At 42.8% G+C, this 27,917-nt stretch overlaps 1 protein-coding gene, 1 long non-coding RNA gene and 1 pseudogene across 51 annotated transcripts in view; 2 read left to right on the top strand and 1 right to left on the bottom strand.

Annotated features, from left to right (window-relative positions):
* Nucleotides 1-27,917, top strand: part of MAP4 (microtubule associated protein 4) — a 231,975-nt gene that overhangs the window by 122,510 nt on the left and 81,548 nt on the right. The window lies entirely within an intron of this gene.
* Nucleotides 3,014-3,954, top strand: LOC144338955 (vacuolar protein sorting-associated protein 26A-like; annotated as a pseudogene).
* On the bottom strand, nt 8,852-11,071 carry LOC144339171 (uncharacterized). The gene is made up of 2 exons (XR_013413894.1): nt 10,574-11,071; nt 8,852-10,219 (listed from the first exon to the last, which is right to left on the bottom strand). It is a non-coding gene; the product is annotated as an uncharacterized LOC144339171 (long non-coding RNA).

Here is a 27,917-nt window from a genome sequence, read left to right as displayed (position 1 = left end):
CTGTACATTGATCATGCTGTTCTTTTGCACAGAACCCTCCAGTGGTTTCCCATCTCAAAGTAAAAGCCAAAGTCCTTTTGAAATACCACAAGGCCCTATGATGTCCTTGTCATCTTTCTGACCAGATCTTTTCTTAGTTACCCCTTTGCTTACTTTGCTTCATGGTGTTCTTGCTACTGTTCCTTGAACAAGCCAGGTGGGCATCTGCCTTGAGCTCTGAGCACTATATGTTTTCTCTGCCTGGAATGTTCTTCCCTCTAATATATTCATGATTGACTCTTCACTTTCTCAATGAGTACTTCTCAACTATCTTTTTTAACATTGCACCCCTTCTATTTTTTCATCCCACTGTTCTACTTGAATTTTCTTTGTGGCATTTGTCATGCCACTTTCTGATAATTTGTATAGTTTACTTATCTGCCTTTCCCCATCAGAAGAAGATATTATAGAAACAAATTTTATGAGAGGGACAGGGTTTTTGTTTTGGTCACTGTTGTGGCCCAGCACCTAGAACACTGTCTGATGGATAGTAGATCCTCTGTAGCTATTGAATGAATAATCTTTAATATCTATTTGCTTCCGGCTTCACATGGGAAAAGAAACTTAAAAACAAGACCAGATACAATTGCAATAATTCTTGCCAGGTTATTGGTACACATCTTTCTGGAAATATGTTATCTGTCGTGAATTTATTTAAATTTTGGGAAAGCTGTGGATAGAGCACCTACTAACTTTGATTTCTTAGGCAAGTTGTTTGCCCTCTTTGAGGCTAAGATTCCTGCTCTGTAAAAGGAGAGCTCAATAAAGATAGTTGTTTGCCTGAAGTGACAGAAATTATTTTCAGTGCTTTGCAACCTCGTTGAAGGGGTTAATATTTAAATATAAGATGATATTAGAATGATGATTAATGTCCACATAGAAAGTCCTTACAGTTCAACCCATTATATACTTTTGTTAATGAATCATTCTGTTTGACCATCAGCCCCTTTTCCTACTTAATTGATTGTGTAACAGTATTTTAATTGGATGTAACTGGAGCATATCGGTCCATTGTGAAGCAGAAATACTCTGTTTCTAGAGGACAAAACTGGAGGTGAAACTTCAAAAGTGAGCTCCAGGCAGACTGAAAGAGTTTTTTTGTTTTGTTTCTTGTGAAAAAATTAACTTAGGACTCTCACTGCAAAAAACTGGCAAGCCTGGCCCTCCAGTGGGTTTTCAGCAATTTAAAATGAAATGAGAAGATGTAAAACTGTGTCAACTGTAAACTTAAGTATTAACATTAGATTCCTTAGAGGTTTTAATTGAAGGATTTTGCTTTCTATTTAACAAATTAATATTTCTGGTCTTCAGTTTTTCTGTGTAAAACGAACAGGCATTCTGCTATTTCTGCTGCTGTTAGTGCTGAGCAACAGAGATACAGTGTGTTCTGCGGAAGGTGATAGCTTTTTAGACATTTAGAGATTAACATGTGCCTTCTGATTTATTTTCTTTGGGTTAAACGTCTTTCATTTTTTCTTCACTCTTTCCTATTATGTAGATTTATGCTGTTTTTAATGGCCAATATTTGGATCAGAGTCTAGTCAGGAGACAGAAGCTACACCATAATTTGAACAGAGAATTTACTATAGAGGTAAAGAGAACTCTAAAGAATACAGGAATGACAGATACAGGGAATAGTCACTACCCTTAGGGCTGGGGCAGAGTATACAAAGAAATACCAAATTTGGAAAAGTACGCCGCCCCCCGCCCCCCACCCCCAAAGCTGATTACATATCTTGGGGGAAGTCTCCATTTGGTAGTAAAGATGTTTGCTGAGTTGCCGCAGGTCAGGATGATGATGTAGGGCAAGCAAACCCCCAAACTGGGGCTTAACCCAGGAGGGTTCTTGGCTTTGCCAAGAAAGAATTTAAGGGTGAGCCAGTAGTGAGAGAAAGAAACTTTTATTGAACCAATACTGCTTCTTGCTGAGCAGGGGTAACCCATATAGGCAGTGTGCCCAGAATTGCTGCCTGTGGGCTGCTAACTAGCTGTTTATATTTGTTATTAATTATATGCTAATTAAGAGGCAGGTTATTTAGAACTTTCAGGAAAAGGGGCTGGAAGTTTCTGGAATCAGATAAGGTAACTTCTAGGCTGTTGCCATGGCATTTGTAAACTGCCATGGCACTGGTAGGAGTGTCTGTATGCTAATAAACCATGAGGGCAGCTAGTGGTTACTTTTGTCAGCATCTGCTGGTTTCAGCCAGATCTTGTTCCAATCAGCAGGGTGTGACAGGAAATTAAGTCCTGCTGGTTTCCTACCTCAAAGGTAGTTAAGCAGGAAGCTGTACTTGGGGGTGCTACGGCGTCACCAGCAAGCCTGTTTGAGGCACTGGTGGAACTTGCCTGGGAAGATGTCCATGGGAGTGCCCACTAAAGCTTGTTGGGATGAGCACCATGGAAGTAAGAAGATGGAAAAGCACACTAGAACCGGGAAGAGAAACCCCTTCCTTCCATGCCCTCTACTAAGCTTAGTATCATCATGCCAGCTGTCTAGGAAGAAATGTTTACATTATTATAAGCAGGGCAATGAAAGGTAGATTTGGAATTGAGAGGCAATATATTGATTTCTTGCACAGCCTATTATTTTGACTACTTAGCTTCCATACGCACTTTACACACATTTGAGCTCCCATATAACAATGAAACAACTCGTTTCCACCTAACAAGATACAGCTATGTCAGAGGGTGAAACTCTTACCCTTGTTCTAAAATGAGGAATGAGGATATGCTCAGCCCTGATAGTCACTGTATCCATTGCTGGCTATGCTTTTGTTTGTTTGTTTGTTTTTGTAATAGAGTCGGGGTTTCGCTGGGTTGCCCAGGCTAGTCTCAAACTCCTGAGCTCAAGCAATCCTCCGGCCTCAGCCTCCCAATGTCCTGGAATTATAGGTGTGAGCCACTGTGCCCATCCTGCTGGCTGTTTATCAGTCCTCAAATAGAAGTTCCAGCGGCAGAGGGCCAAAGTCATGTGATGGGAGCTGGGGGCTTGGAGTTCTGAGGGAAGAGGAATGAAATATTGGGGGATGTGGCAGTATCACTGACAGTGAGGTTTTTTGGAAACTTTTTTGGTCTGATTTGTGAGATTGATATTGTCCTTAATGATAAGGAAACAGAAAATGGCAGAAGTGAAAACTGAAAATGGCAAAGTAAAAAAACTGTCTTCTCTATGGTGGAGAATCTGTTTCAGGAAAGGTGAAAGAGACTAGAAAGAGGCTAGAGCACCAAAACATTAGAATTGAGTTTGTACGTCAAATTGAACTTTTCTATGATAAGAGTAATATTCAAGAGTTTGTTAACCTACTGAAAGAACTAGCCTTACCTGGAGAACTGACTCCGAAGTTGTGATTTTGAATTTATACAAGTTGAAAAGCCATGAGAATCTTACATTGGCGCTAATGTCCTCTTGATGTATTGAAGTGGTAGTAGTAAGAAGACTGACAGACTTGGTAAAAAGAATGTGATCTTACTGTTCACCAACTTGCCAGCTATTCTGATGAAAGTCGGTATTGAAGATTGTCTTCCTATAGAAGTTGAATATAATGAAGTATCATTTAAAGGATGTGACTGTTACAGAAATTTACTTCTTGTAAGAATAAAAATACAACATATATGGGGTTACAACTGATCGAAAAAGAGATCACAGCAATTGGACCCAGTAAGTACCACCACAGAAAGAGAAACAGTTGCCAAATATGAAATAGTGGATGGTACACCAGTAAAAGGTGAATCCGTTCCAATAAGACTATTGTTAGCAGGATATGACCTAACTCCAACAATGAAAGTTATGAACAAAAAAGTTTCAGTAAGGTACTTTTTGAATTTAGTGTCTGTTGATGAGGAAGACAGAGGGTACTTTAGGTAGCAGATCATTTTATGGAGAAAAGCTCCTGTAAAACTGAGGAAACAGAATAAACTTTCACCAGTGATTTGAACCTCCAGAATCACAAGCATCTGCTGAATAGCCTGAAATATACTGAATACGATGAAAAAGAAAAACAAAACTGTCATCATTGAGATTAAGTTAAACAGGTTAAAGATGACTGCAGCATGTGGAGGGGCAAAATGGCCATAACTCTGCCTGGGCACGGTGGCTCACGCCTGTAATCCCAGCACATTGGGAGGCTGAGGCAGGCGGATCACTTCAGATCCCAAGTTCAAGACTAGCCTGGCCAACATGATGAAACTCCATCTCTACTAAAAATGCAAAAAGTTAGCTGGGCATGGTGGTATGTGCCTGTAATCCCAGTTACTTGGGAGGCTGAGGCAGGAGAATTGCTTGAACCCAGGAGGCAGAGGTTGCAGTGAGCGAAGATCGCACTGCTGCACTCCAGCCTGGGCAACAGAGCAAGACTCCATCTCAAAAAAAATAAAATAAAAATGGCCAAAACTCAATTTACATTCATCTTCCTTTATCTTACAGCACTACATTTATTTCATGATATAGCAAAATGTCTTCATGTATATACATTTCTTTTTATTTATTTTATTTTTATTTTTAATTTTTTTTGAGACGGAGTCTCACGCTGTCACCCAGGCTGGAGTGCAGTAGCGCAATCTTGGCTCACTGCAAGCTCTGCCTCCTGGGTTCATGCCATTCTCCTGCCTCAGCCTCCTGAGTAGCTGGAACTATAGGCTCCCACCACCACGCCTGGCTATTTTTTTTTTTTTTTTTTTTTTTTTTTTGTATTTTTAGTAGAGACCGAGTTTCACTGTGTTAGCCAGGATGGTCTCGATCTCCTGACCTCGTCATCCACCTGCCTCGGCCTCCCAAAGTGCTGGGATTACAGACATGAGCGACCGTGCCTGGCCACTTTTTTTTGTTTTTCCTTGAAAATCGCAGTTTGCCCAGGCTGGAGTGCAATGGTGTGATCTTGGCTCACTGCAACCGCTGCCTCCCAGGTTCAAGTGATTCTCCTGCCTCTCAGCCTCCCAAGTAGCTGGGACCACAGGTGCGTGCCACCACGCCCGGCTAATTTTTATATTTTTAGTAGAGACGGGGATTCTCCAGGCTGGTCTTGAACTCCTGACCTCAGGTGATCCACCCGCTTGGCCTCCCAAAGTGCTGGGATTACAGGTGTATGAGTCACCATGCCCAGCCACCTTCATGTATATACATTTTTAAAAGTGCTTTCTTTGAAATGCTCGAATTTCCTTAAACTGCCTTTTTTTTTTAACTGCACCCTTTGATGATAAGCATTCAGATATGCATCAGCATAAGCATTAAAGATTTTCATGTGGAAGAAAACAAAGTTCCACTGACTAGCTTGTTAACGAAAGTTGTATTATAAATCTAATTTCGAGCCGGGTGTGGTGGCTCACACCTGTAATTTCAGCACTTTGGGAGGCTGAGTTGGGTGGATCATGAGGTCAAGAGATCAATGACCATCTTTACCAACATGCTGAAACCTTGTCTTTACTAAAAATACAAAAATTAGCCGGGTATGGTGGCGCACGCCTATAGTCCCAGCTACTTGGGAGGCTGAGGCAGGAGAATTGCTTGAACCCGGGAGGCGGAGGTTGCAGTGAGCTGAGATCTTGCCACTGCACTCCAGCCTGATGACAGAGGGAGACTTGATCTCAAAAAAAAAAAAAAAAAATTAGCTGGGTGTGGTGCACATGCCTGTAATCCCAGCTACTCAGGAGGCTGAGGCAAGAGAATCACTTGAACCTGCAAGGCAGAGGTTGCAGTGAGCCAAGATCGCACCACTGCACTTCAGCCTGGGCAACAGAGTGAGACTCGGTCTCAAAAAAAACAAAACTAAACTAATTCTAACTTATAGTAATGGGAAGAAGGAAAGAAGAAAATGGTTAGAATATACAAATAAATATCAAATATAATAGAGAAAGTTCATTATTCTCATTTCTGTGATTGGTAATGAGGCCATAGTTGATATCTAGGCTTCTTTCTTCAGTTACCTATTTCATGTTTCCCTTGCCCTCAGCATGAACCTCAGCTGGTTGAGGTTCTTTACCTGGTGAAATGACTCAAACTTTTATTCCCTCATTAGTCCAGTCCTTTTTTGGTTGCTGTAGTTTTCCATTAATCTTTATTTTTGGCATGGAAGTATTAAGAGGTGCTTTAGATAATCCCTTGGGTTTCAGACATAGTCCTCCTTGCTTTCACTGTGTAGCAGCAACCCAGTTTCCCCTTGACAATTGGGCTCAATCTTTCCCAACCAGTAGGTTCAGCCTGTTGGTTCAGTGGTGTAAGGAGTCCCAAATAGCCAAGTGGCAGTCTCATCTTCTAATGCAATTAAACCATTGTTGTGTATGCTAGTAGATATATTTCCTGTTTAGGGACTAACACTTCCAAGCCAGCAGAACTCAGTTGTTAGGAGTGAAAGCAAAAATTCAGTGAGTAGATTGCTAGATATAATAGTGAGTGGAGCCACACACATTTCTACCCTTTGATTCCCAGACCTGCATATTCTGACTGTGGGAGGAAACAGCACCATGTAAGGGGTCTCTGATTGAAATCATTACCCCATCCTTTCAGGGTGCTGTCTCCCTGAAACTGTAACTTAGTCTTCAGTAATCAATTCCCTATTTTAATTAGGCCAACCATTCTGTGTGTTTGGGTGTGACAATACCAGTTAGGTCCATAGACATGAGCCCATTTCTGCATTTCTTTACTATGCAATGACTTTCTTGGTCAGGAGCAATGCTGTGTGGGCTTGGCATGGTGGCATATGCCTGTAACCCCAGCACTTTGGGAGGCCGAGGCAGGAGGATCACTTGAGTTGAGGAGTTTGAGAGCAGCCTGGGTAACATAGTAAGACCTCGTCTCTATTTAAAAAAAAATTTTTTTTTTGGCCAGGCATGGTGGCTCACACCTGTAATCCCAGCACTTTGGGAGGCCAAGGTGGGCAGATTGCCTGAGGTTAAGAGTTAGAGACCAGCCTTGCTAACATGGTGAAACCCCATCTCTACTAAAAATTTTAAAAAAAATTAGCTGGACGTGGTGGCGCACGCCTGTAGTCCCAGCTACTTGGGAGGCTGAGGCAGGAGAATTGCTTGAACCCAGGAGGCAGAGGTTGCAGTGAGCCAAGATCGTGCCACTGCACTCCAGACGGGGCGACAGAAGGAGACCTCGTCTCAAAAAAAAGAAAAAAAAAATTTTTTTTTTTTTTTTTTTAAAGAAACAGCCGCAATGCTGTGTGGAATGTCATGGTGGTAGATTGGGCACTTCTATATAAGTTCATGGGTGGTGGAACTGACAAAAACATTATAGGCAGAGAAGGCAAATCTGTGTCCCGAATACATGTCTATTCTAGTGAGGACAAATCTCTTCCCTCACCCTTGCCCTCATTCCCCATAATAGAAGTCCAGCGTAATCAGCTTGCCACCAGGTGGTTAGCTAGCCTCTGGGAAATGGTGCATATTCAGGGCTCAGAGCTAGTCTGTGCCATTAACAGATTAGACATTTAGCAGTAGCTTTAGTCGGGTCAGCCCTATTTAGGGGAAGACCATGTTGTTGAGCCCATGCACAGCATTCATGATCATTTTTTCTTTGGGTTTATTGAGCAAGCACTCTGGTAGCTGTGGAAAGTGTCTAACATTGATATTCATGAAGTACATCATTTTTTCAGCTTGCTTATTAAGAGCCTCCTCTGCAGTGAATGCAAATGATTATTCACATGGTACACAAATATCTTCACAGTCTGTGCCTGTTCTGAGAGTTTCATCTGCATATCTTTCCCCCAGATTTCCTTGTCACCATTTCCTTCCAAATTCCTAATTAGCCAACAAAATCCTTAATAATTGTTCATAAATCTGTGTAAATCTCTGCTTCTGGCCATGTCTTACCTCAGACAAAAGGGAAAACCAAATGTACCCCTCAAAGTTCTGCCCTCTGAAGGGAAGATTTTTCTTCATCACCGCTTTTCGTCACTACCTCTTTAAATGGGGCTGTGGTGCTGCAGCTGTCTACTTTTGGACAATACTGGCATGTTGTGCAGAGCTATGTGTAAACCAGACTTGAGTTTTTTCTTTCCCTAGTCAGCTGGTCATGTGGAGCTCTCAGAAGGCCATTGACTTGGATTGAGGGAGAGGAAGCAATGCAACAGGAGTCAATGCTGAAGTCTGAGCTACCTGCTATGTAACTTACTCATATTTTTGGACCTGCTTGAAAATTTTTTTTTTTAAACATATTTTTCACTTGATGATAGATCGTGCTGCACATACCAAGCTAGACTACATAGGTTGGATAACATCTAGTTCACGATGAGAAGCTCAGGCCACGTGGTCACATTATGTCCCATGGTTAGGCTTTTGGTCTCTGCCAAGACCGAGTAGCAAGCCTGAAACTATTTTTTGAAAGGCAAATACTTTTCTGCAAAAGAGGGCATAGATTTTCTCAAAATTCTAGAAGTGTGGGCTATGATTCTCTTATTCTTGCTTGCTAAAGGCTCCATTCAGCATCCCTATTTGCCATGGACACTTCAGGTATCATTGGATCTGCTGGATCATAAGGCCCAAATAGCAGAGCAACTTGAACCACAGCTTGAACCTGCTTGAACCACAGCTTGAACTTGAATCTTCTCTTGCTCTGAAACCCACTCGAAACTGTCAGCCTTGTAGGTAACTTTGTAGCTGGGTTGAAGCCTACCAAACATTGTACCCTCTTTCTCTTTGTTGGTGATGTTAATTACAGCAACTTAATCACCTTGGAAGGGAAGTTTTGACATGTTTTGAACAATTGAATCCTGACATTTCATTGCTGCAGTGAGTCTCTGAATTTTTGTGGGGTTCATCTCGCATCAACTAGTTTGTGTATGTCTTACTAAAGCATCTAATGTATTTGCTATTTGCTGTTTATCAGACCCAATTAGCATAATGTCAGTATAGTTGACTAGTGTGTGTGTATGTGCTTATTTATTTATTTTTTGGAATGTCACGATATCAAGATCTCTGTGGGCTACATTATGGTAGGAGAATGGCGTAGCCCTGAGGCTAGATTCATAGGCACATAAAAAGCAGGTAAAAGTAATGTGCTTCTGGTGGTTCTTGCAGATTTGTATGAAGAAAAAGGCATTATTCAGGTTAATAGCAGTCTACCAAGTGCCGTGACCCATGTTGATTTGCTCCAGTAAAGATGCTGTATCTGGGGCATCAGCTGCAATTGGAATCATCACCAGGTTAAGTTTATGATAGTCCATGAGTTTATGATAGTCACTAAGATCCATCTGACTTCTGCACAGGACAAACTGGCAAGTTAAATCAAGATATAATAGGTATCACTACCCTGTTTCTTTCAAATCTTTGATGGTAGCATTAATTTAATTCTTGAGATGTGGTATTGCTTCTGGCTTAATATCTTAGTAGGGAGGGGAAGTTCTGGGGGCGTCCACGTAGCCCTTACTATTAAAATGACTCTTATCAGTTGGGTCAGAAAGCCAATATGGGACTTCTGCCAATAGCCAAGTATGTCTGTTCCAAGTATTTATTCAGGAACTGAGGAGATAACAACAAAGTAGGTCCATTGTACTATAGGGTCCCCTGTGAGGTGGACTTGAGCTAAGCATTTCATCTATTACCTAACCACTGCCAGCACTCACTTTGACTGATAGGCCACAGTAGCATTTTGGGTCCCTAGGAATTAGTAATCTCCGAAAGGTCTGGGTATTTCCTTTTCTCTAATCCATAGTCACTCTAGTAAATGGCCTTTGGGGAAACTTGGGTGAGGATTTACAGTATGTACTTGTACTTGTGGTAACGCTACAGGTTATTCCTCAGGGGACCTGGGCTTGTTGATTGACTTGGGTCTGGAAATTAGATGAGAGGTCAAAACTTTTCTAGTCAGGTTTTTACTACCAGAGCTGGAGTTTTTTTCAGTTGTACAGATGAATCTGTTTTGGTAGGCTGCTTGTGGAATACTGTGATCAATTACTGCCAAAGATCCTGGTGGGCCAAGGTGTTCTGATTACCAGTACAACTCTACTGTCTTTATAGTAGATGTTCCCACCTTGTCTTTGGTGATTACATGCTGCTACTTGGCCTCTGTTATTAGAGGATCCTGTTACTCCTTTGAATCAGGGAACCCACTTAGTGGTGGCATTTCCCATGGCCAACCTGGGGGTTGTGACAGAGACCTTAGGGACTGTAAAACCTAAAATGTTTATCTGTGGCCCTTTATAAATAAAGTTTGCCAACCCATGTCTAGAGGAACAGGGACACACTGCAAAGGGGAGCAACCACAGAGCTTTTCAAGGATGAAGGTGATCCCCTCACTAATGCATTTCTGTTTTGTTGTTGTTGTTGTTTTTTTTTTTTGGAGACACGGTCTCACTCTGTCGCCCAGGCTGGAGTACAGTGGCATGATCTTGGCTTACTGCAACCTCTGCCTCCTGGGTTCAAGCAATTCTCATGCCTCAGCCTCCCAAGTAGCTGGGATTACGATTGTGCACCACCACACCTGGCTAATTTTTGTATTTTTAGTACAGTCAGGGTTTTACCATGTTGACCAGGCTGGTCTTGAACTCCTGTTGTCAAGTGATCCACCTGGCTCAGCCTCCCAAAGTGCTGGGATTACAGGTGTGAGCCATCATGCCCAACCTCACTAATGGATTTCTTAATGCCTGAGTGAAAGGATTATTTTCTGGGCTTTTTTGTGCAATGTAGGTTACACATGAAAAATCCATTTCAACATTTCTATCTCCCTGAGCTTTTGAATTGCCTCTTCTACATCTTGCTAGGGAAGCTTTGGCATCTCTACCTCATTAAACATAGTGGACTCTTTTTTTTTTTTTTGAGGCGGAGTCTCGCTCTGTCGCCCAGGCTGGAGTGCAGTGGCCGGATCTCAGCTCACTGCAAGCTCCGCCTCCCGGGTTCCCGCCATTCTCCTGCCTCAGCCTCCCGCGTAGCTGGGACTACAGGCGCCGCCACCACGCCCGGCTAATTTTTTGTATTTTTAGTAGAGACGGGGTTTCACTGTGTTAGCCAGGATGGTCTCGATTTCCTGACCTCGTGATCCGCCCGTCTCGGCCTCCCAAAGTGCTGGGATTACAGGCTTGAGCCACCGCACCCGGCCGTGGACTCTTTTTTTAAAAAAAAGTTTTATTTGTTTATTTAGAGACAGGGTCTCACTCGGTCACTCAGGCTGGAGTGCAGTGGCGTGATCATAGCTCACTGTAACCTCAAACTTCTAGGCTCAAGTAGTCCTCCTACCTCAGCCTCCTGAGTAGCTGAGGCTACAGGCATGTGCCACAGTGACTGACTAATTTTTTATTTTTTGTGGAGATGGGGTCTCTGTATGTTGCTCATTCTAGTCTTAAACTTCTGGGCTCAAGCCTCCTGCCTTGGCCCAGATTACTGCTGAGATTACAGGTGTGAACTGCACCCAGGTCTTTTGTTGTTGTTGTTTTGTGGGGGTTTTTTTGGTAAGTTTTTAAAGTCCTGTTTATTGAAGTATGAATTTACATTCAGTAAAATTCACCCAAAGATTTGACAAATGCATAGTCATACCATACTCAAGATGCAGAACCATTGTAGAATCATTCTAACAATTCTCTCCTGCCGCTTTGTAATCAACCCCTTTTTGATCCCAAGGAACTAATTGACCTGCTTTTCTGTCAAAAGTGTCAAATTTAATCACTAAAATGACCTGCAGTATCATGGGAAAATGTGTAAGCATATAAAATACACAAACCAATTTTTTTTGTATTTTATTTATTTATTTTTTGAGATGGAGTCTTGCTCTGTCACTCAGGCTAGAGTGCAGTGGTGCGATGTCGACTCACTGCAACCTCTGCTTCCAAAGTTCAAGTGATTTTTCTGCCCCAGCCTCCCGAGTAGCTGGAACTATAGGCATGTGCCACCATGCCTGGCCAATGTTTGTATTTTTAGTAGAGACGGGGTTTCACTTTGTTGGTTAGGCTGTTCTCGAACTCCTGACCTCGTGATCCGCCCGCCTCAGCCTCCCAAAGTGCTGAGATTACAGGCATGAGCCACCATGCCTTGCCAGGGACACATGTTTTCATAGGAAGTTGGTGTAGAGAGATGTGTTTACAGGAACAAGTATATTCGGTATGATAATAAATCAAGTGTTGTGGGAGGTAGAATACTGAAAATATTCAGTATTCTGAATTTATAGTATTCTGAGTTTACAGCTCAGCTACTGCCAGCTTAACCTGTATTATGGTTTCAGAGTAGTATCCTGCACCTATGGCCACTCTGAGACACATCCAGCAGAATTTCTGGTTGAAGCAAAACAAGTGTGCTATGTGATCTTAAAGTTATCTCCTTCCTGCTGGAGACTTCCTTCAAATGCCTTGGTGTTTTCAAATGTTGTTAGAGGGCTAAAGTCAAAGTCTTCCAAACATTGTAGGGATGTCAAATATAATTATTTTTGTTTTTTTAATTGAGATGTGTTTAAAGCCTTTTTTTTTTTTTTTTTTTTTTTGGTGACCGAGTCCTGTTTTGTCACCTAGGCTGGAATGCAGTGACACGATCTGGGCTCACTGCACCCTCTGCCTCCCGAGTTCAAGCAGTTCTCCTGCCTCAGTCTCCTCAGTGGCTGTGATTACAGACATGCACCATCACACCTGGCTAATTTTTGTGTTTTTAGTAGTGATGGGGTTTCACCATGTTGGTCAGGCTGGTCTTGAACTCTTGGCCTCATGTCATCCATGGGTCTCAGCTTCCCAAAGTGCTGGGATTATAGGCGTGAGCAACCGCACCCAGCCTAAAATATTATTTTAAATCAGGAAAGGTTAGTGGGCTTTTTGCTAGTTTAATACAGTGGAGAAAGACGCTAATATGGTTGGATATGAACTTTTGGATCTGTTTAATTATAAAAAATGGAGTTGGCTGAAAATCTGAGAAAGGAGTAGGCTTTCCCCTGTCACTTTTTTTTATTGAAATACTTGTATTTTTATTTTGAAAGATTTTTTTTTCTTCTTTGTTTTTGGAGACAGGGTCTTGGTCTGTTGCCCAGGCTGGAGTGCAGTGGTTCTAACATAGCTCACTGCAATCTTGAAATCCTGGCTCAAGCAATCCTCCCACCTCAGCCTCCAAAGTAACTGGGATGACAGGTGTGCACTATCATGCCTGGCTAATTTTTAAAAATTTTTTTGTAGAGGTTGGGGTCTTGCCATGTTGCCCAGGCTGGTCTCTAGTGCTTGGGCTCAGGCGATCCTCCTGCCTCCACCTCACAAAGTGCGATGATTACAGGTATGAGCTGCCATGCCCAGCTTATTTTGAAATAATTTCAAATTTATAGAAAAGTTGAAAGAACTTTATACATTTTTCCAGATTCAGCAATCAATACGATTTTACCACAACTATTTTAGCATTCTGTAAGATACGTATATATATGAATATACACATATTTTCCTTGTCACCTTTGTTTTATCTATTAATCTAAGATATTCCCACATGCGTTACTTATAGTGTCAGTAGTAATTGGTATCCCTGTGAGCATTAAAAAAAAAAAAAAAAGATAAAAACAAAACAGTGGTAATTGGCAGGGCACAGTGGCATGTACCTATAATCCCTGCTACGTGGGAGGCTGATGTGGGAGGATCACTTCAGGCCAGGAGCTCAGTCAAGTCTGCAGTGAGCTATGATTATGCCTGTGAATAGCTACTGCACTCCAGCCTAGGCAACAAAGTGAGACCCCCATCTCTAAAAATAAATAGAAAAAAAAAGTTTTTAATTAAAAAAAAAACCTGTCAATAGTAAATGAAAATATCACATTCAGACATTTTCCCCTTTCTTTTCTGTGAAGCACCTTTGCCAGCATTAATTTTTCTTAATTTTTATTGTGATACCATTTTAACATCTTTATGATTAAGTTTACCTCTTAATGAGATACTATATTGTGTATTTTTTCATTTTTCACACAGCTAAGCTTCTATCCCAAAAGCATAATGAAGCCTGAACTTTGTCTTGAATTTCTTGACTTTCTTCAGGGAATGGGGAGAGGGAAGAATGGGGCTGGAGGAGGCTGGAAGAGTGAGCCTGCACTGGAGTATATTGGGATTTGGACTAACAGACTTTTGAAACTGAAGAGGAGTTTAGAGACCAAATACTAGCACAGCCGTTAGTAAAGACCGCCAAAGAGCTTTTGTTTATGAGGGTTATATCTATTTATCAAATTAAAACTAGAGAAACCTTAAAAATACTTATTATCTCATTAAAAAAAGTAATATAAACAATATTTTTAATGAGAAGTATAGTTTCAAAAATGAAAGAGGTGCCGGGCGCGGTGGCTCAAGCCTGTAATCCCAGCACTTTGGGAGGCCGAGACGGGCGGATCACGAGTTCAGGAGATCGAGACCATCCTGGCTAGCACGGTGAAACCCCGTCTCTACTAAAATACAAAAAAAATTAGCCGGGCGAGGTGGCGGGTGCCTGTACTCCCAGCTACTCGGGAGGCTGAGGCAGGAGAATGGCGTGAACCCGGGAGGCGGGGCTTGCAGTGAGCTGAGATCCGGCCACTGCACTCCAGCCTGGGCAACAGAGCTAGACTCCGTCTCAAAAAAAAAATGAAAGAGGTTAGTAAGAAGAGTGGTAGTGTTTTTGCCTTTTTTTTTTTTTTTTTTTTTTTGAGACGAAGTCTTGCCCGGTTGGCCAGGCTGGAGTGCAGTGGTGCAATCTCAGCTCACTGCAACCTCTGCCTCCCGGGTTCAAACAATTCTCCTGCCTCAGCCTCCTGAGTAGCTGGGACTACAGGCACACGCCACCTATGCCCAGTTTTTTTTATTTTTATTTTTAGTAGAGACAATGTTTTACCACGTTGGCCAGGCAGGTCTCGAACTCCTGACCTCTTGATCCGCCTGCCTCTGCCTCCCAAAGTGCTGGGATTACAGGCGTGAGCCCGCTCCCGGCCGTGGTTTTGCTTTTAAAAATCTTTTTAATGTCTGTCTTAATAGAACACAGCTGTATTTTTATATCTGCCTCTGCATTCAGTCTGTCACAATATGTTGTTTGGGTTGCAGTGTATGAAGAAAATGCTTTTCACCCAAATATGTAGTTAGGAAGAGGAATATTTTGACAGTTTTTTTCCAGGTAACTATGGATATCTTATTTGATTTGACATCAAAACTTCACAAATGTAGTTTCTTTTTTTCTTCTTCTTCCTTTTTTTTTTTTTTTTTTTTTTTTTTAAGAGATAGGGTCTCATTATGTTGCCCAGGCTGATCTCAAATTAATTTCTGGGCTCTGGCCAGGCACTATAATCCCAGGACTTTGGGAGGCCGAGGCGGGTGGATCACCTGAGGTCAGGAGTTTGAGACCAGCTTGGCCAGCATGGAAAAACTCTACTAAAAATACAAAAAATTAGCCAGATGTGGTGGTAGCTGCCTGTAATCTCAGCTACTTGGGAGGCTGAGGCAGGAGAGTTGCTTGAACCCGGGAAGTGGAGTTTACAGTGAGCTGAGATTGTGCCGTTGCACTCCAGCCTGGGCAACAAGAGCAAAACTCTGTCTCAAAAAAAGGAAAAACAATTCCTGGGCTCAAGCAGTTCTCCCACCTCAGCCTCCCAAAGTGCTATGGTTTATAGGGGTGAACTACTGCACTCAGCCAAGTGGTAGTTTCTTAAAGGTTATTTGCAATGGGGAATCTGAAACCGTATCAATGAACTTTTTGTACTGTTATTTAAAATCCATCAGTCTATCTTGCACTTGGAATGGATCATATGTGACAGAATCAGTCTAGTTTTGATATGTAGGTATCTACTTGATTAATTAGTTCTTTAAATGTTTAGCCATTGCCTTTTCTGTAAATGCCTTCAATTTCAGAGATAGAAAACTGAGCCCTGTCCCTTCCCCATTCTACTTTTATAGGAGAACCAAAGTCTCTAGGGATGGTCAGTGGTAGGTGTAAGGATTGTTTCTACTGCATTATGTAAATTGCTTCTTGTTTGGAATTTCATTTTCCATAGTTTTACTGAAATAGACTCTCTGAGTAGATTGCAATTATGCTAAAAAATTTATTCTGAAGGCTGTTGTTTCTACAGGGGAGTTTGCCTGCTTCTGCTGTGTGGTTTTTAGAACAAAATCTAGGTCAGCAGTATTGAATAAAAATGTGGGAGTGAACCTCTGGTCAAACATGCTCCTTAATAATACTGATGGCGGGGGAGTGGTGATTCTGAACTTTGCTGTTGAGATAGCTGCTCCAGGCTGTGCTGTACCCTGTGGAAGGGAATAACCAGCAAAATTCTGCATCTTAAAACCAGACTTGGGCCAGGCATGGTGGCTCACAGCTATAATTGCAGCACTTTGGGAGGCCAAGGTGGGCGGATCATCTGAGGTCAGGAGTTTGAGACCAGCCTGACCAACATGGTGAAACCGTGTCTCTACTAAAAATGCAAAAATTAGCCAGGCATGGTGGCACACACCTGTAATCCCAGCTACTTGAGAGGCTGAGGCAGGAGAAACGCCTGAACCTGGGAGGTTGCAGTGAGTGGAGATCGTGCCACTGCACTCCATCTTAGGCGACAGAGTGAGACTCTGCCTCAAAAAAAAAGAAGAAAAAACAAACAAAAAACAGACTTTCATGCTCCTTCTCCAGGAGGGGTGAGGAAAACGTACCCACTTCTCTGATTAAAAACTATTTTTTGATAAAGAGGTGGTTGTTTAAGAAAAAACAAACTATTTCTTTACAGTTTCTTACCAAGAGTAAGAAATATAAGCAGAATCACAGAGTTTTTAATGTTTATCTTAGAAATGATAGGCTGTTGTTTAAATTATTTTGGAATTCCTTATGCTTTGAAAAAAAAAAAGTATTATGTCACCAACCTTATGCTCTTTATACTAAATGCAAATCACTTTCCAAGAAGTGTGGTGTATAGTGTGAATTTAACTTACATCATTCAGTCCAAATAACAATCTTGTGATAATTTGATAGCCACTTATTTATTGAATACTATTCTGTCCCATGCAGTGAGCTAGGCATTGTGAGGAAATAAAAGTAGTAAAAGCACAATATTTTCTTTTTAAACATTAATGAATTCACCTACTAACATGTGAAACAATGAACATTTTAATGATAAATAGAATACTTAAAGACTTTTTAGGCCGGGCGCGGTGGCTCAAGCCTGTAATCCCAGCACTTCGGGAGGCCAAGACGGGTGGATCACGAGGTCAGGAGATCGAGACCATCCTGGCTAACACGATGAAACCCCGTCTCTACTAAAAAATACAAAAAAAAAAAAAACTAGCCGGGCGAGGTGGCAGGCACCTGTAGTCCCAGCTGCTCGGGAGGCTGAGGCAGGAGAATGGAGTAAACCCGGGAGGCGGAGTTTGCAGTGAGCTGAGATCTGGCCACTGCACTCCAGCCTGGGCGACAGAGCGAGACTCCGTCTCAAAAAAAAAAAAAAAAAGACTTTTTAATTTTTTACAAAAAGACTAACAGGAAAACATATGCTTAAGGACTATAAATTCTTTCCTAGTAACAGTGATTGGTAAAAGAGCTAAGTAGTGGAAAGTAAGCATTAAAGTCATCAGAGAGGTTCTATGGAAGCTATGAGGCCCAAGTTGTGGCTTTGGAATTGGATCAGGGAGGAGACATTTCAAGCAGGGGATCAGTGATCTCATGAGCAAAGGCACAGGACAGAGTGGGGCACAGGCTCTAGCAGGAGCCATGAGGGGACGGCCTACTTACTACATGGCTTTCCTGTTGGAGTAGTAGGGAACAAGCCTGGCATGGGTTCATTTGATGGGTGAGGAAGGCTATTAGATTAGCATCTAACATTTGCCGTAATAATGTTTTGTGTTGTTGAAGCCCTAAACACATTGTCTTTATTAGCTTTGAAATAGATGGGTAGGTGCACCTTCTCTAAACAGGATATGACTTGAAGATAGGTGGAATGTTCTTTACTTACCATAATCTTAGAACTGAACAAGTATCTTTAGAGGTCATTACTGTAACCAAGAGAGATGAAAGGGCTGTCCCAAATTTACATGGTCAGCCTGTGGCAAAGCCAGGATTAAGAACTCAAATATGGGCCTGGTGCGGTGGCTCATGCATGTAATCCTAGCACTTTGGGAGGTCAAATCAGGAGGAATGCTTGAGCCCAGATGTTCAACACCAGCCTGGGCAATATATGGAGACCCCGTCTCTACCCCCAAAATAATAATAATAAATTAGAAGGGCATAGTGGCACACATCTGTGTCCTTAGCTACTGGGGAAGCTGAGAGGGGAGGATTGCTTGAGCCCAGGAAGTTGAGGCTGCAGTGAGCTGTGATCACGCCACTATACCTGGGAAACAGTCAGGCCTTGTGTCAATTAACAATTCCCTTTTTTTTCTCTCTCTCTCTGTGAGACAGAGTCTAGCTCTGTCGCCCAGGCTGGAGTGCAGTGGCACAGTCTCGGCTCACTGCAACCTCCACCTCCCAGGTTCAAACAATTCTCCTGTCTCAGCCTCCCGAGTAGCTAGGATTACAGGTGTGCACCACCATGCCTGGCTAATTTTTGTATTTTTAGTAGAGACAGGGTTTTACCATGTTGGCCAGGCTGGTCTCTAACTCCTGACCTCAAGTGATCTGCCCGCCTCTGCCTTCCCAAAGCGCTGGGATTACAGGCATGAGCCACCGCTCCCAACAGAGATCTTGTCTCAATAAACTAAAAGTAAGAACTCAAATATGTCTGCTGGTGCCCAGCTACTCTCTCCCTCCTTTCCATTTTTTAGAATATTTAATAATAAAAGAAGAAAAATGACCGAGTGCAGTGGCTCACGCCTGTAATCCCAGCACTTTGGGAGACAGAGGCGGGTGAATCACCTGTGGTAAGGAGTTCGATACCATCCTGGCCAACATGGTGAAACCTCGTCTCTACTAAAAATACAAAAATTAGCCAAGCATGGTGGCAGGCGCCTGTAATCCCAGCTACTCGGGAGGCTGAGGCAGGAGAATCACTTGAACCCGGGAGGCAGAAGTTGCAGTGAGCTGAGATCATGCCATTGCACTCCAGGCTGGGGTACAAGAGCGAGACTTCGTCTCAAAAAAAAAAAAAGAAGAAAAAGGAAAAGCTGTTCTTGAAGGTAGCCAAATGTTCTGAGATTGATTCCTAGCTTCAACCCGAGAACATCAGAAACATCTTTCTCCTATAATTTTCTGATTAATTTCACTGCAGTAATCCAGAATGAGGTTGTTTTATTACATTTGTGTTTTGTGATTTAAGAACTAAGACAAATATATTAATCCTATGAAAAAACATATTGCTTTTAATATTTTTACTAATTTAAAAAGGTATTTATCCAAGTTTTATCACCTTTTCTTCCCCTCTGCTCAGTGTGTATGCCACTTTTGAACCTTCCTGAAGATGCTGTGGTTTGTTCTTTGATTCATTGTCATTTTTCTGGTTTAGACAAGTGACAAGTACTTTCGTCTACTTAAATGACCAAGTATTTCATCTGTCTAATAACTGCTGAGTCTTATTTGTAAGTTATGTTTTACCACGTTTTTGAGAATTATAAAGGTGAATGGATAAGTCAGAAGTCTCAGAATTAATTTTAAAATTAAAATGGGCTTTAGAAATTATGTAGCACAATTTTTTTTTTTTTTTTTTGAAATTCTGGATGAGTAGTCTAGCTCTAACAGTCTTAAGGTCACACCCAAAGTTAAGTGGCAGAGTCAGAATTAGAGCCTGGATCTCCTGATTCTGTTTTTTTTGTTTTTTTTTTTTTTTGAGATAGAGTTTCGCTCTTGTCACCCAAGCTGGAGTGCAATGGCGCGATCTTGGCTCACTGCAACCTCCACCTCCCAGATTCAAGCGATTCTCTTTCCTCAGCCTCCCGAATAGCGGGGCTTATAGGAGCCCGCCACCATGCCTGGCTAATTTTGTATTTTTAGTAGAGATGGGGTTTCACCACATTGGTCAGGCTGGTGCCAAACTTCTGGCCTCAAGTGATCCACCACCACCACATCGGCCTCCCAAAGTGCTAGGATTACAGGTGTGAGCCACCATGCCTGGCCTCTTTCTGTCCTTCTTCTCCTTCTTTGTCTCTCTCCCATCCTCCTTTATCCCCTTCTTTCCTCCCTACACCTTCTTTGGCTTCATTCTCAGGCAGTGTCTTTTAGGGTTGAGAAAGATGGCCACTGGCAGCTGTATTCTTAATTTTATATTCTGATATAAAATTCTTAATTTTTTTGAGGTATATTCCTAGTTGTTGTTGTTGTTTTTGGAGAGTAAGTCTCGCTTTGTCACTGCAGCTGGAGTGCAGTTGTGTGATCTCAGCTCACTGCATCCTCTGCCTCCTGGGTTCAAGCAGTTCTCCTGTCTCAGCCTCCTGAGTAGCTGGGACTACAGATGCACGCCACCACACCCTGGCTAATTTTTGTATTTTCAGTAGAGACAGGGTTTCACGATACTGGTCAGGCTGGTCTTGAACTCCTGACCTTAGGTGATCCGCCCATCTCAACTTCCCAAAGTACTGGGATTACAGGCGTGAGCCACCATGCCCAGCCAGCTCAGTTATATTCTTATGGTTCAATATCTAAAATGTCTGTATATCAAGTTTCTCCAAAAGGACTTTGGGCCTGCTTGAATCATAAGTCTACTTGTTTGGTGGAGAAAGCAAAACACCAGGAACAAATAGAGGAATGGGATGGTTCCTAGGGGTGAGTTTCCCTTTAGAAGGCATTCAGGCAGACAAATCTTAAGTTTCTATTTGGCCTTTGAAGCTCTAGCTGCCCTTTATGAAGAACTGCTGTCCTCCATAAATGTGTTTCATCCAAAGTGATATGCTCCTGGTTTTCCCATTGGAAAACCAATGGGAAGTTAGGGCCTGCCCATGGCCCTAACTTCTATTTTGCTTGCTATGTGTCTTCCCCACTTTGTCTCTTTCTCTGTTTCCCAGCTTCATTTAATTACATCCTTCTATATTTCTAGATTCAGTTAAGTTCTAGTCTCCTACAGGAAGATCCTAGATCATCCCACGACTGTATTATGTGACTGTTCTTTAAACTCCTATAGTAGCACTTACTGCATTGTAGACACTTATCCTACATAAACCATAATGGTTATTGTAGGATTAGCAATAATTTAGCATGTTTCTCATAATTTCTAAGCACTTTCACATATCTTCTCTCAGCCTTATGAAGTAGGCATTAGATATGAAAACTAAAGCTTGCAGAGATTTACATCACTGGGCATGTCTTAAACTCTCAACTAGACTAATACTTGCTTCTGTGTTTTCATAGTGCCTAAGCATAGGGTAATGGTGGTGATGGTGGTGATCTAAGTTCCATGACAGCAGGACATTTCATCATTTGGTTTACTGCTGAATCACTAATGCCTGGAGTAGCGATTGACCGTAGGTGCTTAAATTGGTAAATGAATTATCTGGACAAATGTGGCATGGTTTAAACTTTAGAGGTTTGGATTAGGTGATCCTCTAGGTTCCTTTCACTTTAAAGTTCTGAGGTTACCACTGGGAAAAACAAAACAAAACAAAACAAAAAAAACAAAGAGCTGAGTGTGTGAAACAGAAGGAGTCACTGATTCATTTGTTAGTAATATGTAAATTATGAGCAGCACTAATATTGTTTATAAGAAAGCAGACTGGGCCAGGCACGGTGGCCTGTAATCCCAGCACTTTGGGAGGCCAAGGTGGGTGGACTGCTTGAGCCCAGAAGTTGAAGACCAGCCTGAGTAACATGGCGAAATCCTGTCTCTACCAAAAATACAAAAATTAGCCGAGCGTGGTGGCACGTGCTTGTAGTCCCAGTACTCAAGAAGCTGAGGTGGGAGGATCATTTGAGCCTGGGAGACGGACTTTAGGGTGAGCTGAGATCAAGCCACTGGATTCCAGCCTGGGAGACAAAGGGAGACGCCGTCTCAAAACTGTACACCATCAGTATACAGCAGATACTAAAAGGTATTGAAAGGGTAGAAATTTGACTGGGGAAAAGTAAGGTTCAAAGTAGGGGAAAACCCTAATCACTTTTTTAAAAAAATTATTTCATATGTTATGGTGCTATTGATTCAGTGCTGCCTGTCACCACCAGTAGATTAGCTCTTGCTGTCCTGTCCCTCTCTTTACCCAGTACCTGAGTCTGTTGCTTCAGTCAGCCCTGAGATTTCTTCTCCAGCAGTGTTTAAAAACAAGTATGTGTGACCTATGTAAAACTGGCCTTACATATCTGCTGAAATAATGATGAATACATATATAAAGTACAGAAAATTAAACTACATAATTAACCCAGTTTCACCACATTCAGCTCTGGGGAACCTACTTGTGTTGAAATGCCATTTAAAATTGACTTTTGGGGCCAGGTGCAGTGGCACATGCCTGTAATCCCAACACTTAGGGAGGCTGAGGCAGGCAGATCACTTGGGTTCAGGAGTTCAAGACCAGCCTGGCCAACATGGTAAAACCCCGTCTCTACTTAAAATACAAAAATTAGCCAGGTATGGTGGTGCACGCCAGTAATCTCAGCTACTCGGGAGACTGAGGCTTGAGAATTGCTTGAACCCAGGAGGTAGAGGTTGCAGTGAACCGAGATCACACCACCACACTCCAGCATGGGTGACAGAGCGAGACTCTGTCTCAAAAAATAAAAAATAAAGTAAAATAAAATAATAAATGAAGTTGGCTCTCTTAAAGAAAAAGAGAGGACAGAACAGAGAAAGTACACTGGGGAGGCTGGGCACGTTGGCTTACACGTATAATCCCAGCACTTTAGGAGGCTGAAGTGGGCGGATCACGAGGTCAGGAGATCGAGACTATCCTGCCTAACATGGTGAAACCCCGTCTCTACTAAAAAATACAAAAAATTAGCTAGGCATGGTGGTGGGCGCCTGTCGTCCCAGCTACTTGTGAGGCTGAGGCAGGAGAATGGCATGAAACCGGGAGGCGGAGGTTGCAGTAAGCTGACATCGTGCCACTGCACTCCAGCCTGGGCAACAGGGCGAGACTCCGTCTCAAAAAAAAAAAAAAAAAAGAAAAAGAACACTGGGGAGAGACCAGAAGGAGTGAGGTGAGGGGGGACTTCGAGGGGTTAGAGATGATACATTTAAACCTCCAGAGGTGCTTAGACATAAATGTACAGGGCCACATTTCATTAGAAGTTGACATAGGGAATAACCGTGTACAGAGCATGTCTAGTCCATTGTAAGCTGTTATTGATGGAAGACAATTATGATGATCAGTTTTCATCTTTAAAAAAACACTTGTGGGCCAGGCGCAGTGGCTCACGCCTGTAATTCCAGCACTTGGGGAGGCCGAGGCGGGCTGATCACAAGGTCAGGAGATTGAGACCATCCTGGCTAACACGGTGAAACCCCGCTTCTACTAAAATACAAGAGATTAGCCGGGCATGGTGGCAGGCACCTGTCGTCCCAGCTACTCAGGAGGCTGAGGCAGGAGTGCATAAAATTAGAAAAAGTCTCTCTTCTGACGAATTGATGTACTTCCCTTTCTCCTAACTTAGAACAGAAGAAGCCTCTCAGTTATGTGCAGGACAGCACCCATGACCCCCAGAGAGAAGCAGCTCCTATTAGAGGCTCAGATTGACATAAGACTCAAGAGACTTTGTCATTTACAGTGTTCACTCTCCCTTCAACAGATAAGTTTCTTAGGGATCAAGTGTTTTGCTTATATAAGAAGAGTTTTAGGCCAGGTGCAGTGGCTCATGCCTGTAATCGCAGCACTTTGGGAGGCCGAGGCGGGTGGATCACGAGGTCAGGAGATCAAGACCATCCTGGCTAACACAGTGAAACCCCGTCTCTACTAAAAATACAAAAAATTAGCCGGGCATGGTGGCGGGCACCTGTAGTCCCAGCTACTTGGGAGGCTGAGGCAGGAGAATGGCGTGAACCCGGGAGTCGGAGCTTGCAGTGAGCTGAGATCGCACCACTGCACTTCAGCCTGGGTGACAGAGCAAGACTCCATCTCAAAAAAAAAAAAAAAAAAAGAGTTTTAGTTACAAAACAATAATTCAGATATCTTAGTTGAAAGTCTAGTTCAGGGCTGGACACAGTGGCACACGCCTGTAATCCCAGCACTTTGGGAGGCTGAGGTGGGCAGATCATGAGGTCTGGAGTTTGAGACCAGCCTGACCAACATGGTGAAACTCTGTCTCTACCAAAAATACAAAAATTAGCCAGATGTGGTAGTGTGCACCTGTAATCCCAGCTACTCAGGAGGCTGAGGCAGGAGACTCGCTTGAGCCTGGGAGGCAGAGGTTGCAGTGAGCCGAGATGACACCATTGCAGTCCAGCCTGGCGAGAGAGCTAGAATCCATCTCAAAAAAAAAAAAAAAAAAAAAAAGGCCGGGCGCGGTGGCTCAAGCCTGTAATCCCAGCACTTTGGGAGGCCAAGACGGGCGGATCACAAGGTCAGGAGATCGAGATCATCCTGGCTAACACAGTGAAACCCTGTCTCTACTTAAAAAAAATACAAAAAACTAGCCGGGCGAGGTGGTGGGCACCTGTAGTCCCAGCTACTTGGAAGGCTGAGGCAGGAGAATGGCGTGAACCCGGGAGTCGGAGCTTGCAGTGAGCTGAGATCCGGCCACTGCACTCCAGCCTGGGCGACAGAGCGAGACTCCGTCTCAAAAAACAAAACAAAACAAAAAGTATAGTCTATTATCTCCCTTGTATTCTTGCAGACATTAAAAATAACTCAAAATTTCTGAGATCCTCTAGGGAGATGTTCCTAAAGACATTCCAGATTATGCAAAATCTAGAAATAATTATCTTGTTTCATTCCTCTTTTTACATCTTTCCAGGTCGGGCGCGGTGGCTCAAGCCTGTAATCCCAGCACTTTGGGAGGCCGAGGCGGGCGGATCACAAGGTCAGGAGATCGAGACCACAGTGAAACCCCGTCTCTACTAAAAATACAAAAAAATTAGCCAGTCGCGGTGGCGGGCGCCTGTAGTCCTAGCTACTCAGGAGGCTGAGGCAGGAGAATGGCGTGAACCCAGGAGGCGGAGCTTGCAGTGAGCCGAGATCGCGCCACTGCACTCCAGCCTGGGCAACAGCGTGAGACTCCGTCTCAAAAAAAAAAAAAAAAAAAAAAAAGATACATCTTTCCCCAAGACACTTCATGTAAATGAAATCAGATTTAATTGATTCTTTGAAACACAAAAATAAAGGGCAACCTTCAAGTGGAAAGCTTGCACTTAGAGGAGGCCTGATGACTTGGCTAGTAATAAACAAGGGATAGTCTTGCCACCTACTTTGCAGTTTGCCTTGAGGTAGGTGCATTAGCCATGGGTCCTTTTATAGGTACTCTGTGGCTGAGCCTTCTCCTTTCCCAGGGATACCTTCTGTAAGTCCTGGTCTGTTTTTCCAGCACAAGGTAGTAGGGAAATTTTAAACTGTAGTACTGGGGCTATTCAGCCTCTCAAAACTTCCTTCAGAATTCTTTACTCATCTCACTTTCATACCCTTGTCCTCCCTTCTCCACAAAAGTTCATATCCCCTAACAAGGAAGTGTGTAGTAAAAACAGCTTTTATTGGGCCAGGTGTGGTGGCTCATGTTTGTAATCCCAGCACTTTGGGAGGCCAAGACGGGAAGCCAAGAGTTGAAGACCAGCCTGTGCAAGATAGTGAGACCCCCTCCTCTACAAAAAAATTAAAAATTAGCCGGGCAGGGCCGGGCGCAGTGGCTCACACCTGTAATCCCAGCACTTTGGGAGGCCGAGGTGGGCGGATCACAAGGTTAGGAGATTGAGACCATCCTGGCTAACACAGTGAAACCCCGTCTCTACTAAAAATAGAAAAAATTAGCCGGGCGTGGTGGCAGGCGCCTGTAGTCCCAGCTACTTGGGAGACTGAGGCAGGAGAATGGCATGAACCCAGGATGCGTAGCTTGCAGTGAGCTGAGATCGTGCCACTGCACTCCAGCCTGGGCGACAGAGCGAGATTCCGTCTCAAAAAAGAAAAATTAGCCGGGCAGCGTGGCATATGCTGGTAGTCCCAGCTACTTGGCAGGCTGAGGTGAGAGGATCGCTTGAGCCAGGGAGGTCGAGGCTGCAGTGAGCTATGATCGCACTACTGCACTCCAGCTTGGGTGACAGAGTGATACCCTGTCTCCAAAAAAAAAAAAAAAGAAAGAAAGAAAGAAACTTTATTGAGGTGTAATTTACATACCCAAAAATTTACCTATTGTAAGTGTGGAAGTAAATGATTCTTAGTAAAATTATGGAATTGTGCAACCATAACTGTAATCCATCTTTAGAACATTTTTTTATTACCCTGAAAGTTCCCTTGAGCCCATTTACAAAGCCAGTCCCTATTCTGACCTACAGTTTCAGGTGACCACTGATCTGCTTCCTGTTATCGTTCTGTATGTTCTAGAAATTTCGTATAAATGGAATCATGCAATATATATTCTTTGGTGTCTTGCTTTCCTCACTTAGTATAATGCTTTTGAGATTCTTCTGTACGAAAATTTAAAAAAATAGCCAGATGTGGTGGTGTGCACCTGTAGTCCCAGCTATTCTTGAGGCTGAGGCAGGAAGATCTCCTGAGCCCAGGAGTTTAAGCTTATAGTGAGCTGTGATCGTGCCACTGCACTCCAGCCTGAGCAACAGAGCAGGACTGTCTCAAATAAAAACAAGAAAAGATAGCCAAGCATGGTGGTGTACACCTGTGGTCTCAGCTATAGGTGTCTCTTGCAGAGGCAAGAATATTACTTGAGCCCAGGAGTTTGAGGCTGCAAAGGAGTATGATTGCACCTGTGAATAGCCGCTGCACTCTAATAGTCTGGGCAATGTAGTGAGACCCCACCTCTAAAAATAAAGTAGCAGTTAAAAATGGATACAGGGCTTAGGCAGACACATCTCCAAAGAAACCATACAAATGCCAGATAAATACATGAAAAGATGTTCAACATCATTAGTCATTAGAGCAGTCCAAATCAAAACCATGGTAAGATGCCACTTCTTACCACATCTAGGGTGACTACGATAAGAAAAAGATAACGTGTTGGTGAAGCTGTGAAGAAACTGGAGTCCTCATGTATTGTTGTTGGGATTGTAAAATGATGCAGCCATTTTGGAAAACAGTTTGGCAGTGTCTCAATATATTAAACATAAAGTTGCTTTATGACCCAGCAGTTGTACTCCTAGGTATATATCCAAGAGAATTGAAACATGCTCCCACAGAAACCTGTACATGAATGTTCATAGCAGCATTATTCACAATATCCAAAAAGTAGAAACAACCAAATGTCAACTGATGATAAACAAAATGTGGTGGATCTACCCAGTGGAATGTTATTTGGCTATAAAAAGGAATAAAGTTCAGATACCATACTACAGCATGGATGAACCTTGAAAACATTGTGCTAAATGAAAGAGGTCAGTCACAAAAGATGACATATTGCGTGACTTCATTTATATGAAATATCTAGATTAGGCAAATCCGTAGGAACAAAAAGTAGACAAGTGGTTACCAAGGGGTAGGGGAAAGTGGGAAAGGAGAAAAGATATGGGATTTCTTTTTTGGAGTGAAGAAAATATTCTGAAGTTAACTGTGAATCTGCTAAAAAACCTTTGAACTCTACTTTAAAAGGGTGAATTTTGTGAATTATATTCAATAAAGCTGTTATTTAAAAAAATAAAGAGGCTGGTCCAAAGGTAGTGAGTTATCTCAATTGTTCACAGTTAGTTACAGATTGAACTCCACATTCCACTCTTTCCCTGCTTCTCACTGTTGTACTTGACTAGTCTTTAAAAATACAGGTAGAGCCAGGCACAGTGGCTTGGGGAGGTTGAGATCAGAGAACTGCTTGAGCCCAGAAGTTGGAGACCAGCCTGGGCAACATAATGAGACCCTGTCTCTGCCAAAAGAAAAAGAAAAAATGTGTTTAAATTAGGCAGGTGTGGTGGCAAGTGCCTATATTTGTAGCTACGTGGGAGGCTGAGGTGAGAGGATTGCTTGAGCCTGGGAAGTTAAGGCTGCAGTCAGCCATGATCCACA

Source organism: Macaca mulatta, chromosome 2 (genome assembly GCF_049350105.2).
Source record: "Macaca mulatta isolate MMU2019108-1 chromosome 2, T2T-MMU8v2.0, whole genome shotgun sequence".
NCBI lineage: Eukaryota > Metazoa > Chordata > Mammalia > Primates > Cercopithecidae > Macaca > Macaca mulatta.
This window is presented reverse-complemented; position numbering and strand designations above follow the sequence as displayed.